We start from the raw sequence: 16976 nt of genomic DNA on the forward strand, positions 1-16976 counted from the left end.
CCTGCCGTAACACCACATTTCAAAGGACTGTAGCTTTCAGGTCCATATTGCAGTATCGAAAACACGTAGCATCTCAGTGGTTTTACTCTCAGTTCTAATCTAAAGCGTGTGACACACACGCGAGTAAGTACAACTTATGGCTCGACGACCTTTTTCGCGCGTGTGTCACAGCAAGTACGCATACTTTAAGGCCCGGCGCAAATTGAACCTAAGCCAGACACAACCTGCGCCGGAAGGACGGGTGACCCGTGCATTTATTTTTCTAGCGTGCCGCATATTGAACACAACTCAACCCAACCGTTGGCTATCGACGTGGCAAATAGAGACGGGCAAAATCAGTGCGGACATGTAACGGTTACTTTTGATACCGGTTCTCAGTGGTACTGAGTACAAATACTGATTACAAAATATTGATGTATCTGATCCTTGTACTGAATTGAGTAGGCAACTACAAGCTATACTGGGACCGCACTGTGCTCACAGACCAAACAGTGGCACATAATAGACCAGATCTCGTACTAGTTAATAAATTAACAAGACAAACAACACTAATTGATGTGGCGATACCTAACAACAATGATCTACGTAGTAAATGTACTGAAAAGATCGCCAAGTACAGAGATCTGGAAATTCAAATACGAAAACAATGGAGAATGCAAAGTACCCAGACGATACCTATTATTATGTCTACTACTCGAGTCATTCCGAAGAACCTCCTCGAAAGCATAAAAAGGTTGGGTCTAAATGAACATCTTTACAAGACCATGCAGAAAGCTGTACTACTCGCAACGGCCAGATGTGTACGAAAATTTCTGGGAGATACACCTGCATACCAAGTCACCTAGGACTCGATAACACTGAAAGAGTCCCACCAGAGCTCAATCCTTTTGATACCGTAGGTATCTGGGATGAGTCAATTTTCTCCTTAGAGGTAGTGTGAGTCGTATGGCTAAATCTGATAATAAATAATATTTAAATGTATTCGATTTTATATACGCGGCAGAAACACGACCCGACACAGAGAGGACAAAAAGATTGCTCGAAACAGCGGAGATGAAAACCCTTCGAAAAATCGATGGTAAGACTCTATGGGACAGAGCTAGAAGTACAGATACAGTAGGAAAAATGAAAGAATACCCATGAACGAACATATAAAACATGCTGTGTTTTCCTGTCACTATGTCACACAAAAAATTGGCCAGCGCAAGTACATGTAATAATTATTGTTACATGTACTTGCACTGAACAATTTTCTTTGTGACACTTTGACAGGAAAATACAGCGTGTTTTATATGTTCGTTCATGGGTATTCTTTCATTTTTCCGACTGTATACGACGAAGATGCAAGGTGGATAACATTAATAACAGGTTAAGAAACAGAAGAATAGAATGGAATGACTACAAAAGCCGAATGACAACAAATAGGGTAGTCAGGACAGCGAGAGATGGTTCCCCAATAGGAAGACGATCAGTGGGAAGACCACGAAAACGATGGAACGACAACTTACTAGAGGTACATTGAAAAAACAGACAGAATCATGTCTATACAAAAAGAAGAAGAAGATTTAAATATATTTCTGTAGGTACTTTGAGGATTCGACGAATTACATACTCATATCCATACACGCTAGGCCCTTGGAAGTAATCACCTATATATAACATATGTAAATATATGTTACGTTATACTTATTTAACCTTCAAAGTATTAAATGTTTACGAGATATTTAAACAATATTACCAATCGACTGCATTGGCGCGCCGTAAATATAATATATAATATAATAACATATTATAAATCAAAATTGTGCAAACTACTTTCGATCTCTATTTGCTAAAGATGACGATAATGGACTACCAACACCTGAAGCAACCTGAAGTGACGACAAATGAAGAAATAAACATTGAGGAGGGAGAGGTAGAGGAAGCATCTGATCTCCAAATCTATACGGTCGCCAAAATTTTATAAAACAGACATAAAGGCACGTATCCATTACGTTGGTGCTCCGTGCTCCGTGTAACTGCTCCAATGGATACGGCATGCGCTCCTCTACATATAGACCGCCACCGATTGGATCACCGAGGGGAGCGCCAACGTATCCACTTTGTGGAGCAGCTACACGGAGCGCCATCCTAATGGATACGTATCTTAAGACCAGCTATGATGTACGGAACTGAATACTGAATGTTGGGCAGTTAAAAAGAAAGAGGAACAATGAATACCCGTGGCGGAAATGAGAATGCTCAGATGGGTGAGTCGTGTGACAAAAAAGGAAAAAATTGAGAAACAATATTAGGTATAGTATATTAGGAGAAGTCTAGGGGTAGAACCAATTAATGCCAAAATGGGAGAGCATAGGATTTAGGATTTTTTAGAGACAAAATTGCCTACCCTCGTGGTCTTCATCGGTTCCATTTTTATTCGCGAGCTACAAATCTGCAAAAGTATACGTATTGCTATTTAAACTGAAGTCAAACACTCACTGCCTGCGATAAGAATCCGTTCTTATCAACCGATATACATAAGAACATAGATAAGCACACTCAATATATATTTTATATTCATGTAAAATTCAAATAGTTCACTTTACTTCATAAATCAAATATAACGACACCCAAGAGTCCAGTAAAAGTGAATTTAAGGCACTACCTTCATTCTCTACACTTCTCCAAGAAATTAACGCACCACCTTAAAAATTGATCATTTTTAATGTCTCGAATTTTCTAAATCTGTTGTCCGATTTAAGTGATTTTTTTAACATGTTACAGTCTTATTCTTTAACAATATCGCTGAAATAATATTGTTGCTAAACAAGTAAATTGTCATTGTATACTGGATGTACCAATCAAACTGTGATTTTTTCTCAAAGTTCGTGTCACCCTGTGGAATATTCTAGCACAGTGGTCGGCAAAGTGCGGCTGCGGAGCCGCATGTGGCTCTTTGGCTCATTAAGTGTGGCTCTGGTAGTTACAAATATCCACGGAAAGCACAATAATATTTTTATTAACAAAAGAGTACGACAGGGCTGTATTTTATCTCCACTACTATTCAATATTTGCAATGGTTGAATAATATTAGATATGCAGATGACACCATAGTTTTTGCCGATAATCTAAATCTAAATGATTTACAGATATAAACAAATCGTATAACAGAAGTCAGCAACACATACGAACTAGCTCTTAACATAAAGAAGACCAAAATTATGGCAATTAGTAAAAAACCAATACTAAACGGTCAATTTACAATCAACCAACAGAATATCGAAAGAGTTGAGCAATATACATACCTGGGCACGAATTTAAATAGCCAATGGGACCACTCAACAGAAATTAAACAGCGAATAATAAAAGCGAAAGCAGCGTACGTTAGACTGAGACCCATTTTCAACAGTTGAGACATATCATTAAAAACAAAATACCGTCTGTTGAAATGTTACATATTCACAGTTCTGCTCTACGGAATGGAAGCGTGGACACTAACTGTTGCATCTATGAATCGGCTCGAAGCTTTTGAAATGTGGTGTTATAGGCGCATCTTACGTATATCCTGGGATGACCGAATTACTAATGTGGAACTCCTGCGTAGAATGGGAAAGAGTGTCAAATTCTCATAACCATCAAAACAAAAAAATTAGAATATCTAGGACATGTAATGAGAAATTAAGAACGTTACGGCCTTCTCCAACTGATTCTCCAAGGGAAGGTAAATGGTAAAAGAGGACCGGGAAGAAGACGCATTTCCTGGCTTCAAAATTTACGAAAGTGGTATAACACGACTAGCACTGAACTGTTCCGCGCTGCGGTAAATAAAGTCAAGATAGCCATGATGATCGCCACCATCCGGAACGGATAGGCACTTTAAGAAGAAGATTAACAAAAAACTTGGTAGGAAAAAATTACATCTTATTTTGACAAATTAGCTTTGCAATCTTCAAAATTTTGCAAAAAATCCTCTTGATACTACGATAAACTTTTCTCCTTTTGAAATTGACACTGGTATCTTTGAAATACAATTGCTGGATTTAAAAAACAAGGAAGTAGTACAAGTGGCGCTCTAAGTTCGAAGATATTTGTGTTAAATTGGAGATATTGAAGCAGAAAAAATGTGATCTTGGAGATGGAAGACATGATCATTTTCAACTCTTGGAACAACATTTCTGATTCTTACGATAAGCTGAAAAAGCTCACGTTTGATGTTCTTTCCCTTTTCGGTTCTACATATCAATATATCAAAAAAATAAAATTTTGCGCCAAAAATTAAATCATATATAATGTTGTAGGAAATAAAAACCCTACAAAATGAAAGAAAATAGAAGTTTCTATGGAGATTCGAAACAAAAAAATATTGCCAAAAAACAAAAAAACACGTTTTAATTTTTTGGGGGGTTATGAGTAGGACTGGGGGTCTAAAAATTGAATACTTTTTGATGTAAAACAACATGGTATTTTTATTTTTGGAATATCGCTGGAGCAATTTTTCACTTCATCTTAACCGGCTAAACCCCATAGTTTTATTTAGTGTTCTACTTATTTAGTGAACAAGCAGATGTGGCTCCCAATTTTTTTCAATTGTTATAATGTTCATATTTGGCTCTTTGGCTAATAAGTTTGCCGACCACTGTTATAGCATTTATAAAATACTTAAATTAAAACCCAACTATAGCCTCATGTTTTCTTAACATTGTGTTTTTTTATTCATTCGCTTATGTTGGATAATAAAAAAGTTAGGTACTTTAACAACTAGCCTTGTTTTTCATCAATACAGGGTGTTTTTAAATAAATATGGCAAACTTTAAGGGGTAAGTCTGCATGAACAAATAATGACGGTTTGCTTTATAAACATATGTCCGCAAATGCTTCGTTTCCGAGATACGGGATGTTGAATTTTTTCTTACAAACTGACGATTTATTTATGGTTCTACAACCGGTTGAGATATGCAAATCAAATTTGGTGGGTTTTAAGAGATACATAGTTAAATTAAACGAAAGTGAAATAAATATTTTTTCCTACAAAACGTTTCTTATACATTGTAGAGAAAATTGGTTCAAATAAATATTGTAGACCATAAAAAGTTCTTTGATTTTGATTCTCCAAATTAAAATACATAGGTAAACAATAATTATTATTGACCGAGATAATAAATAAAACACTAGATTATTTTTGCAGTAATTTATAAACATTAATAACTTTGTAACAATGTTATATACATTGTAATATATTGAAATTAGGGAAATTAATGAGTTATTAAAAAGTGTTTCTCCCCTCCACTTTTCCGTGGCGGTATTCTACAAGTACGGTCATTGTAACAAGTCATAAGTTTTTACTCCTTCACTGTATATTCCATCTATAAGTTGAACTATAAAATTTAGATCTTCATTTAGAATCCGTCCAATTTTCAGCTCTTAATGTTAATAAATGGAAATACAACTTGCAATGAAAAAAGCGCTATCTTGTTTCCTATTGGTCAGATAGTTTTTTTTTCTTTTTTGAAAGGTGTTTTTTCACGAGCTTCTGGTTGAGCCTACTTACAAGCGTGTGACATAAAATATGTCAAAGTTATTATACATGTTTACAAGCTAAAATGTCAGGCCTTTTTCAAAATATTTTAATAAAAAATTTAATAAAATGTTGAAGATTTTTTTAATATGCCTTAAAAGTGAACCCTCAAAGATTCTATTGCGATTTGAAAAATACCTCTAGAGTCTAGAGTCTAGAGCAGGAGTGGGCAAAAGCCGGCCCGCGGGCCGGATCCGGCCCTTTTGCTTACTTTATCCGGCCTGTTGAAAAACTCTTCTTTATCAAATTTCTTTGTCTAAACACTTTAAAATAATACTTACAGCATTTGTGTCAAAAAAATTTTTGGACAGTGCAGGGGAGTAACTCCACCAAAAAGATTGGCGGGTACACAGCGTTCGCTCACAGTATAGTTTTCCGGCCCGGGAGACATTTTGCAAATGTCATTTTGAAAATGCCCGCGCTTAAAAGTATTTATCCCTGGTCTAGATGGGCAAGTACCACGGTTCTTAGACATTACTACGGTTGCCTAAATCGACTAACCAATGAACATTAAGGGTGAGATTACGTCACGAGAGTTTACTGTCATTTGAATCGTAATATGATTTTTTTCGAATCCTGAGAAAACCAAGTATTTTAGAAAAATTTAAACGCAGGATGCAAGATTACATTATTACCGAGGGCGGAAAGTCCCTTAGAATAAATATGCAGATTCTATTGAATGAAATATTTGAAATTAAATATCACACTTCTCTTTTATTTTCAGCCCTGTAACTTATTAAAATAAACATAATAGAAGTTTTCAGGGACTTTCAGCCCTCGGTAATAATGTAGTCTTTCATTCTGAGTTTAAATTTTTCAAAAATATTTATTAGTTTTCTCAGGATTCGAAAAAAATTAATACAATTAAAGCACATTGAGAATTTTGACATGCGTCAAAGTTTTGCATTAACTCAATGTAAAATTCTGAACTGTTGAATTCCAGCTTCCCTAATAATTAGATAGATAGATATTTATTTATTTATCATAATAGATAATACACAAAACAGAAACATTGCACTCCACACCTGTACAAATTACATAAGAATTGTCAAGGCAAGGAGCGCTGTATAATTATCATAAAGTATTACAAAAATTTTTACAAAAATTAAAAACATGAGACTAAACAAATAAAGAAATAAGCATTGTCAAATTAAATTAATCAGAAACATTCAATATATAAATAAAAAAAGAAAAAATAAAATAAAAATAAAAATACTGGAAGTACAACAAACATTGCCAATTGGTTTCTAGGTCTTAGTTTTAATATAATGGACTAATAATCTCTTAAAGATAGTTGCATTATGGCTATTTTTAATGTGATAAGGTATATTATTGAACTGTACAATTCCTTTATGAAACAAACTTTTCATTGAACTGGACTTGTTGGTTGTTCTAACATAAAAATTTATTGAATTTGCAGCTCTAGTGCTATGCTCATGAACATTTGCTATCGGGACCAACTGACTGTTCAAATACTCAGGCAATAAATGGTTTACCATCTTAAATAAGAATGTCATAGATTGGACATACATAAAATGTTCAACTTTTAACCAATTTAAAGTTTTCAGCATATCTTGAATTCGAGTATATCGATTGCATCTCAATATTACTCGCATAGCCTTATTTTGGAGAATTTGAAGCCTGTCATAATTAGAACATCCTGTATAAATCAATGAACAACAATATAAAAAGTGAGGTAATATTAACGAATTATAAATTGTTAATTTAGTTTGAAATGTCAAAAATGGTGATACTCTTCGAAAAAAACCTATTTTTTTCCCTATCTTTCTGCAAATGTAATCAACATGTTTACTAAAAGTTAGTTCCCTATCCAATATGAATCCCAAATACTTTATTTCCTGAACCATTTCAATTTTTTCATTATTTAATTTAATGTGAACATCCAAACTTAAGAATTTCCTGAAAAGAGTATTATTACCAATAAACATGTATTTGGATTTTAACTCATTGACTTTCAATTTGTTTAACTTAAATCTTTCAGTTAATAAATGCAATTCACGATTCATCGTGTCCACTACATCAACAAAATCTTCCCCATAAAAATATATTAATGTGTCATCAGCAAAAAGATGAATTTTACATTTGCTTAATACGTTTCCCAAATCATTAATGTATAATATGAAAAGTAGAGGTCCAAGTACACTGCCTTGCGGCACACCAATATCATTTAACTGTGGATTTGACATTTCACTATTTAATTTAGTCCTTTGGTACCTATTTGACAGATAATTTTCCAGCCAATTAAAAACTGTCCCGTTAAAACCATATTTCTTTAATTTCAAAAGAAGTATATGACGATCTATTGTTTCAAATGCTCTTTTGAGATCTATAAAAACTGCGCATATACCGACCCCTGTCGTATCTAAAATACTTTTCATATCTGAGACAACTAACTGTAATGCGGTCTCACATGAATGAGAATTTCTAAATCCAGACTGGTAATTATACAGGATATTATTTGAAGTAATAAATTTAATCAGCTGATTGTACACCACAATTTCTAAAACTTTTTCACAAAATGGGAGCATATTTATTGGACGTAATTGATCAAGTTTATTAGTATTAGGAACTTTTGGAACAGGAACTATAGTTGATATTTTAAATTGCTTGGGCACCAGGCCCTTCTCTAAACTCATATTAATTAAATTTAATAAAGGATAACCTAACACATGAAATAGATTTTTGATAATATCAAGACCTACTTCATCCGTACTATTTTTTTTTATATTGAAATTTGATTATATCATATAGTTGGTTTAGTGATATGCTCTCAAAAGTTTCAAAATTTATATCAGATGAAACAACTGTCTGCAAATTTAAATTAATATCACTATTTTGGTCAAAACTTACAATAATATCTTTAATACTATCAACATAATATTGATTTAACATGTTTGCCAAATTTACACTATATGTTACACCTTCATGTTCAAGACTTTGAAATTGTGATATAGTTTTATTAGTTCCTACTAACTGTTTGAGATGTTTCCACATTTGTTTAGAATTACCCCTATTTCTATCAATATTTGACTCATAAAATCTAATTTTAACTTGTTTTAAAATTCTAACACAGTTATTTCTTTCAATTTTATAGTTATTCCAATCTACGCAATCGTTTGTAAACAAAAATCTTTTATAAGCAATATTTTTATTCTTAACTGCCAATTTACAAGTGTTGTCAAACCATTTATTACCAAAGTTCTTAACTTCCACAGTTTTAACTGGTGACACTCTATTCAAAACATCTACGATATTATTGACGAAAGTATCAGTAACTTCATCGATGTTTACCGAAGAATATGCCCAATCTTTTTCAATCAACATGTTTACCATATTATCATATATTATTTTAGAACGAATTTGTTTTGTTTCAATGACTTCACTTTTAGTTACTTTATTATTGAGCACATGGACAATACAGTGATCAGATATTATGTAATTTTTTTCTACATGAGCAGTTAACGTATAGTCATTACTTATGACAAGATCAATCATAGATTTTGAATCTTTAAAAATTCTTGTATATTCATTTACAAGTTGCTGCATTCCATTATTTTACATCATTTCAATTATTTTACATCAAAAGACATTAGAAACTATTTGAAGAGGATTGAAATCTGTATTGGAAATAACTGTTAAAATTGGTCTACGTAATTAGACATATTCCAAAATTTTGTAAAAATGTAATACATTTTAGTTTTCAGCCCAAACATAGGCCACACACAATGCAATAATGTTCACATTTTTGAACTGTCAATATTTTTATTTTATCATCTATTGTTTAAAAACAATACAGTTGATGATAAGATACCCTCAGTTGCGGAGAAAGGATTAATAATAAAGATTTTTTTTATTCAGTTAATGGTGTGAGCACTGTCAGTTAAATAGTAACGTGTGGCCTTACTTTTACACGCATACCTATTGTGGAAAATGTATCATATTTTTCAAAATTTTGGAATGCATTTAAATCGTAGAACAATTTTAACTTTTGATTTTAATACAGATTTTAATTCTCTACAAGTATTCTCTCATGACTTTTGATGTAGAATAATTAGGGAAGCAGGAATTCAACAATTTAGAACTTTACATTGAGTTTCCTATGGCCCTTTTTACGATTCGCCACCCGGTATAAGATAAAATGTGTACTATTTGTCTTACTATTTCATAATAACACAAATAATACACAATAACACACATTCAAAGATCGAAAATAATTTAAAAATATGGGAATGTAAACTCTTGTGACGTAAAGTCAAAAATATAAGTCTCCCCACCACCGTCGGACAAGACAACCGTAATAAAGGCTAATAACCGTGGGCAAGTACAGTTGTTTAAATAATCGCTCTCTGGGATAAACAAATTGAATAATTTATAAACTATTTGGTCGATCTGTTTGAAATTTAGCCCACTTTTATAACTCATTAATTGTCACAATTTTGATTAGTTATATTACATATAATTCATATTAGTTATATCACATATCATTATCAGTGGTGTCAGTGGTGCACTGGTTAAGAAAAGAAAAAAAAATAGAGAATTTAGGTTTTGTAAATAAAATATTTTGAATTAAGCATTTGCATATACATTTTAAAATATGCAAACGTAACTTATATTAAAAAAACGTAGAGTAATATTTTACTTGTAAAAAAGTTAAGGAAAGTTCCAAACAATCAATAGTATCAAAAGCAAATCTTCCTGTAGTACCGATGGACTATCCATAAAAATTTTCTCAAATCTCCCAGACAATGTGTTGGGAGTCCTCATCTCTCTAATTAATGATTCTTTTGAGAAAGGTAAATTTCCAGAGTGCCTAAAGACGACCATCATTATTCCTCTTCATAAGGGTGGTGAAAAATCTAATGCCTGCAATTATAGTCCTATTGCATTACTACCGGTACTCTCCAAAATTATTGAGAGACTCATAAAAGCCCGACTTTGTCCTTTCCCGTTGATAACAAGATTTTATCACAAAATCAGTTCGGCTTTTTAAATAATAAATGTACCACTGATGCCATGTTTTCTGTACTATATGAGGTTTATCAAGCATTAAACAATAATCTGCACACTGCCACTGTTTTTTGTGATTATGCCAAAGCTTTTGATTGTGTAAATCACGACATTTTGATAAAAAAACTAGATTTCTATGGAATTCGAGGTATTTCTTTGAACTGGTTTCAATCTTACTTGGATAATAGGAAACAACTGGTTAGAGCAAATGATACAGACTTTAGTCTCAAAAATGTTGTATGTGGGGTACCACAAGGTTCAGTATTGGGTCCTCTACTTTTCCTTATCTTTATTAATGACATCACTAGTTTAAAAATCGATGGATAAGTTTTTCTTTTTGCTGACGATACCAGTATCACTTGGAGCAACTCAAATATCGCAACTCTTCATGCTACTATAACTTCTGATCTACTCACAATAAAATCCTGGTCCGATTCTAATTTACTCTCTTTTAACGTAAATAAAACAGTAGCATTATCTTATAAAGGAACTTTCAACCCTTACCTCTTCATAACAGCCAGATCAGTATCGTTGATTCTGTAAAGTTTTTTTGGTATTTTTTTAGATAGCAACCTAAATGGTCCCTTCATATCGATGTGTTAAGAAAAAACTGTCCTCAGCTTGCTTTGCAATAAGATCTGTTTCGAAGGAAATGAATTTAGCCTCTTCCAAAATAACATACTTTTCATTGTTCGAGTCCCATCTTCGATATGGTCTGCCTTTTTGGGGTTCTGGTACAGCTGCCCAATCCCCCAATCCAAAGTTATTTTTAAATTACAAAAAAGAGCAATAAGATATTATTATCTGTTTGGCCTCAGAAGAACAACACATTGCAGAAGCTACTTCAAAGATCACAGGATTCTAACACTACCTTCTTTATATATTTTAGAAACTGTTTGCTTAATTCGTAAACATCTACATGTCTTTCCAGCAAGACCTAGACATGACTATTCCACCAGAAATTCTACCTTTGACATCTTTTTACCGATCCCGTCCAGTGAGTTAGTAAAGAAATCTATATTATATTCTGCAAAAAAACTATACAACCATCTCCCTCTACAACTTAAATCTGCAACATCTTTCCCCAAGTTCCGTAAAATGAGAAAAGCCTATTTATCTGAAAGACCTTATTATTCAATAGCAGAGTTTTTTAACCAATAATTAAGAAATTACAGTATTCTTATGTATAAGTAGAATCTTAATCTATATTTGAGTGTCATATGCAGCAGCATAACTTATTAAATTTCTTAAGGTAGATTACGCAATTTGCAAAAAAATTTTTTTTAATTTGCAATAGATTCTTACTGATTTTTATTTCACTTTATTATGTTTTATTTATATTGACGATTTGTATAATTTTAGTAAATTGTATTTGTTATTGTTTTTATTTATGATTCTTGTAAGCTTTGTCTATAAAATTGTTAAATTTTTCATGACAATAAAGCATATTTCTATTCTATTTTATTCTAAAGTGAGTTCCGGCACTGCTAATTTTGCCATGACACCACTGATCATTATGCAAAAAAACAAAGTTATTAGCATTTATAAAGTACAGCAAAAATAAGGGTGTTTTGCAAGTACATATTTTGTTCACTTGTTTATGTATGTATTTTAATTTTAAAATTCTCAAAATAAATAACTTTTTATGACCTACAAGTTTTATTGGAACCGTTTTTTTCTAAAATGTATAAGAAACGTTTTATAGACAAAAAATATTTTTTTCACTTTTTAATATTGTTTAAAAAACATGATATTCTTTCTACTTGGGAAGAAGTGCAAATTGTATGGTGGAAAATAAGTGAAACATACTGACCAGTGGCGGATCCAGAGAGGGGCGATCGGCCCCCCTCTCAAACCAATTGATTTAATTTTTTTTAATTATATACAGGGTGTTAGTAAATAAGTATGAAAAACTTTAAGGGGTAATTCTACATGAAAAAATAATGACAGTTTGTTCTATAAACGATGTCCGAAAATGCTTCGTTTCCAAGATACGGGGTGTTGAAATTTTTTTTTCAAACTTCGAATTTTTTTATTTCTCTAAGACCTTTTCAGCTATGAAAATTAAATTTGGTGGGTTTTAAGAGGTAGTTATTGCGCATTTTTTGGCAAACAAATAATAATTTTATATTCATCATTGGCGCGTTACGGGTAATGGTCTGATTTTTTTTAAAGAAAAAAATAGTACAACACTGAGATATTTTAAATTAAAAATTCTTTTTGTATTCCACGTTTAATTTATGATAAAGAACCTTTCTTGTCTTTTTTTCATATCATGAAAAAAAGACAAAAAATCATTTTTGTCTTTTTTTCATATGAGGCGCCGTTTTTATGCAAAAAAATAAAATATCTTATGTCTTAAAAAATCTTACAAAGTATTTTAAATAAGTTTCTATGCATATTATATGGAATCTACCTCGAATAATTTGTAAACGTTAATATGTTTTATTTTTTTTTGTATAAAAACGGCGCCGCATATGAAAAAAAGACAAGAATGATTTTTTGTCGTAAATTAAACGAGGAATTGAAAAATGATTTTTAATTTGACGTTTCTCAGTGGCGTACCATTTTTTTCTTTAAAAAAATTCAGATCATTACCCTTAGGCGCGCCAATGATGAATATAAAATTGATATTTGTTTGCCAAAAAATGCGCAACAACTACCTCTTGAAACGCATCTCTCAACCGGTCTTAGAGCAATAAAAAAATTGGCAGTTTGAAATAAAAATCTCAACACCCTGTATCTCGGAAACAAAGCATTTGCGATAGGTACATACCTATTTACTATTTATAATTATTTTATTGTGGTTTTATGTTTACATATAACAACATTACTGCATTTTTACTCTTTTCTTTTCTTCGTCATTCTTTGTGAAATCAAGAACATAGAAATGTTTCAAGTTTTTGCCGGACTACTTTTGCAACATTACCTAATTAGTGTAAAGTGTAAAGCCAAGATAGCCAGGTATGTTGTAAATGTTTTTAGATAATATCATTAATATCAATTTAGTTTGCCCTCATTGGGGGTCATAGGTTATATGCCTTCATAGGCCAAAATGTAGAATGCACTATATAATCGGAGGATATGATATATCTACAACTATTAAAATTTATTTCAAAAGGTCATCAGATAGAAAGATGTTTGGTAAATGACAGCTTATTTTTATAAATAGATGTAATCATTTACCAACATCATGTATGTATACATCATATTGCACCACTAGCTAATTTATAACTCCAAATTAGTAACAAACACAATAGATTTCATTGCAATAAACTCTCTAAATTCATTACTTGATAGCTAACAAGTACAACCACTCCTTTGAGAAAGAAAAAAGAAACCAATAAAAGGATAATGAAAACAACCTAATAAAACATCTCGTTACTTCAATTCAATAATTAAAAAGTTTTATGACATTGTATTTTTATACAGGATACTACAAATTGGGACAATTTAGCCAGTTTTTGTAAATTTCATGTTTTTGGTCATAAGTAACGATACAGAATAGTGCAGATGGATTAAATGCGATATCCAACTATTAATAGAAACATAAATTAGGTGTCAAGGACCTACATGTGACAAAAACTTCAATAGATAAGAAATGTATAATTCTTTCGCCCAAAACTTTTTTTCGGTATAAATAAAGTTGTTTTACAAGTCTATAATCCAATATTCCATACACATAAAAAAAATTATGTCCAAGCATTAATAAACAAATTTAAGATAATAATATATTATGGCAAAAATTCTTGAAACATTAAAAAAAGTGACTTAGAAATTTTTATAAAAAAATAAAAGAAGTACATAGGTACATACCTCTTTAGCCATACACATTGAAAATGCAATTGTCAGGATAATGTCTCAGATCCACAAGAACGTGGATAAAACACCAACACAATTTTACACTATCACTTCACCAAAGCGTTTCGCTTTAGTACTACAACTACAGGATGGTTCAGCTCAGCAAAGCAAGATGGTCCTCACATGAAGTCTATTGACGTCAGTGTTCCAATACCCCACGCCCCACCAATGGGGTGTGACGACTGCTTGATACCTCATATGTTTGCTCTCGCTTCAACGTTCAACAATATCAGACGTTGTCTTTATCTTCGCAGAATTCTGTAAAGGTCAATGGATAAGGTGAAATACTCCTGAGCTAGGCAACACTCTTATCACGTAGTTGTTTAACATGTTGCTTAAAGTGGATCTGTAAAATCAGATTATTAATCTTTTTAATATTTCAGAACGGTTTTAGCGTCGCGTCGGTCGATTGATAAATTATATACAAATGCATTTATCAATTAACGGTTTCAGTGTACTTAATGATTTGTTAATACATGAAAATAATATACAGGGTGGTTCATTAAGAGTGTACAATATATGAGTTGTAGATTCTAGACCTAAAAATAATAAGATTTATCCCAAATCACTTAAATAAAATGTGGCTCGTTACTGAGTTACAGGGTGTTTTATTTCAAAATCTAATAAGTAAACATTTTTAACCAATACTTTAAAACATATCCTTGTTATACTTGGCAGAGAAAATGTAGGTACTGTCATAGCCACCTTGGTGGCTATGGTACTGTATATACTACTAAATTGTGATAAATAAACGTTTCTGGCTACTACCAAGAGGCGTACGACAGGGGACAGTGAATGGTTTACCCTTCCCAAATTCTACGCCACTGGCGGAATTGCTATTTTAGCGCAATATTTCGATTCTCCGTTACTTGCCATGTAAATAAAACACTCTTCATTCATTACGTTAAAGTCATTAGTTTTCGAGATATTTGAAGTTGAAAATGAAACGGCACAGCTATTTTGATTAATATATTGTGCCCCGTGATTTTTAACCTCAAATATCTCGAAAACTAATGACTTTATCGAAACGAATGAAAAGTATATTATTTACATAGAAAATATTAGAGAATCAAAAAATTGCACTAAAATAGTAATTCCGCCAGTGGCGTAGGATGTGGGAAGGGTTAACAATTTACTTTCCCCTGGCAGCCAGCTACCCCCTGGTAGCAGCCAGAAAGGTTTATTTAACATATTTTAGTAGGGTGTACAATACCTACACTTTCTGCCAAGTATGATAAGTAGTAGAGTAAATAGACTGGCAAAAGGCTTCTAGAATAGATTTTGGTGGGCACTTTGTTGCTAAAACGTTCCTATTTTTTGTCGTTCCTAATATCTTTCTATTGCAAAATCACTTGGTCGTCCAAAAATCGTCGCAGGAGGGGAGTGGTGGGGAGCCTTACAAAAAAAAGTGCTAATTTTTTTTCATCATTTTTCTGATCTACGATATCCGAAAATTCATTCCTCAAATTTGCATATCGATCCGGACATTAGAAATATTTTTATTTTATTTATAAAAATACGTCAACGTCAAACCATTGTTGTATGCCTTCATACAAAATTACTTGTCCTGAAAATCCATATTTTTAAAATCGTTTACCTGGCTCTACCTCGAAAAATATTGGGTCTAGCAAAAAATGGCTTTCTATGAACGTTATAGACCAAACATCAGAGAAAATGTCGGTTTTTTTAGAATTTCGATTGGCTAAATAGTTTAAGAAAAAATTAAACAAATCGAACGGCATGTCATGACGCACAGTGGCGAACGCAGAGATGCGAGGAAGGGCGAGATTCCTAATCCGAAGTCAACCGGAAATCGGCTCTAGTGATGACGATGTTGTTAGGGTCGATTTTACATTGAAACGCTGTTGTGTTGCATATTCTATCTGATTCTATTGCGAAAGTGCGTGCATTATTTTTTACTAGCGCGAAATCTACCGAGCTGAGATTTTTATTATTAAAAGTTTTAAATTATTAAAAGTGATTAATTAACTTATTGCTATAATAAAAATATTAAATACCTAGTTAATATTAAAGTAAATATTTTTTTATCCATCTAGAAATGGATTTAACGAACAGCAGCAGGTCTGACAGTGAACTTGAGTTAAAAATCAGATTAAGGCATGTTTCTTTCCGTAAAGTCCATTTCCATTTCAGTTTGCTAAAAGAAGCGGAAATTGGGGATTACATTTTTGTTCTAGTTTTCGAAAAATGCAGCCTTACTTCTTCGCATTTGACCATGTGAACTATTCTCTTTGGGGAACATTATATTTGTTGGACATGTACAAACTTGCTGATAAGGCTCCAGAATTTCATGAAGAATTTATGAGAGGAAATTTTGTTGTGAAAAGAACAGAAAATTTAACCAACTATTTGTAGATCAAGCTTTAAACACATAAATACAAACTCAAAAGATGCAGGAGGAATCGTGGGATTGACTAAAACCAGCACAAAACTAGACGAATTGTTTTTAAGCTACAATATGATTGGCATGATGGTAGATGAATTTCGTGCATCATGAGACCTAAGCAAC

At 32.4% G+C, this 16976-nt stretch overlaps 1 protein-coding gene across 2 annotated transcripts in view; it reads right to left on the reverse strand.

Moving 5' to 3' along the window:
• LOC114332485 (PRL-1 phosphatase) overlaps nt 1-14603 on the reverse strand; it is a 194336-nt gene extending 179733 nt beyond the window's left edge. For both annotated transcript variants that reach the window (XR_007701102.1, XM_050663257.1), the window contains exon 1: nt 14402-14603. The gene's annotated coding sequence lies outside the window, so the exon portion shown is untranslated. The remainder of the gene's footprint in view (nt 1-14401) is intronic.
• Between the last annotated feature and the right edge of the window lie 2373 nt (nt 14604-16976).

Source organism: Diabrotica virgifera, chromosome 10 (genome assembly GCF_917563875.1).
Source record: "Diabrotica virgifera virgifera chromosome 10, PGI_DIABVI_V3a".
In the NCBI taxonomy this organism is placed as follows: domain Eukaryota; kingdom Metazoa; phylum Arthropoda; class Insecta; order Coleoptera; family Chrysomelidae; genus Diabrotica; species Diabrotica virgifera.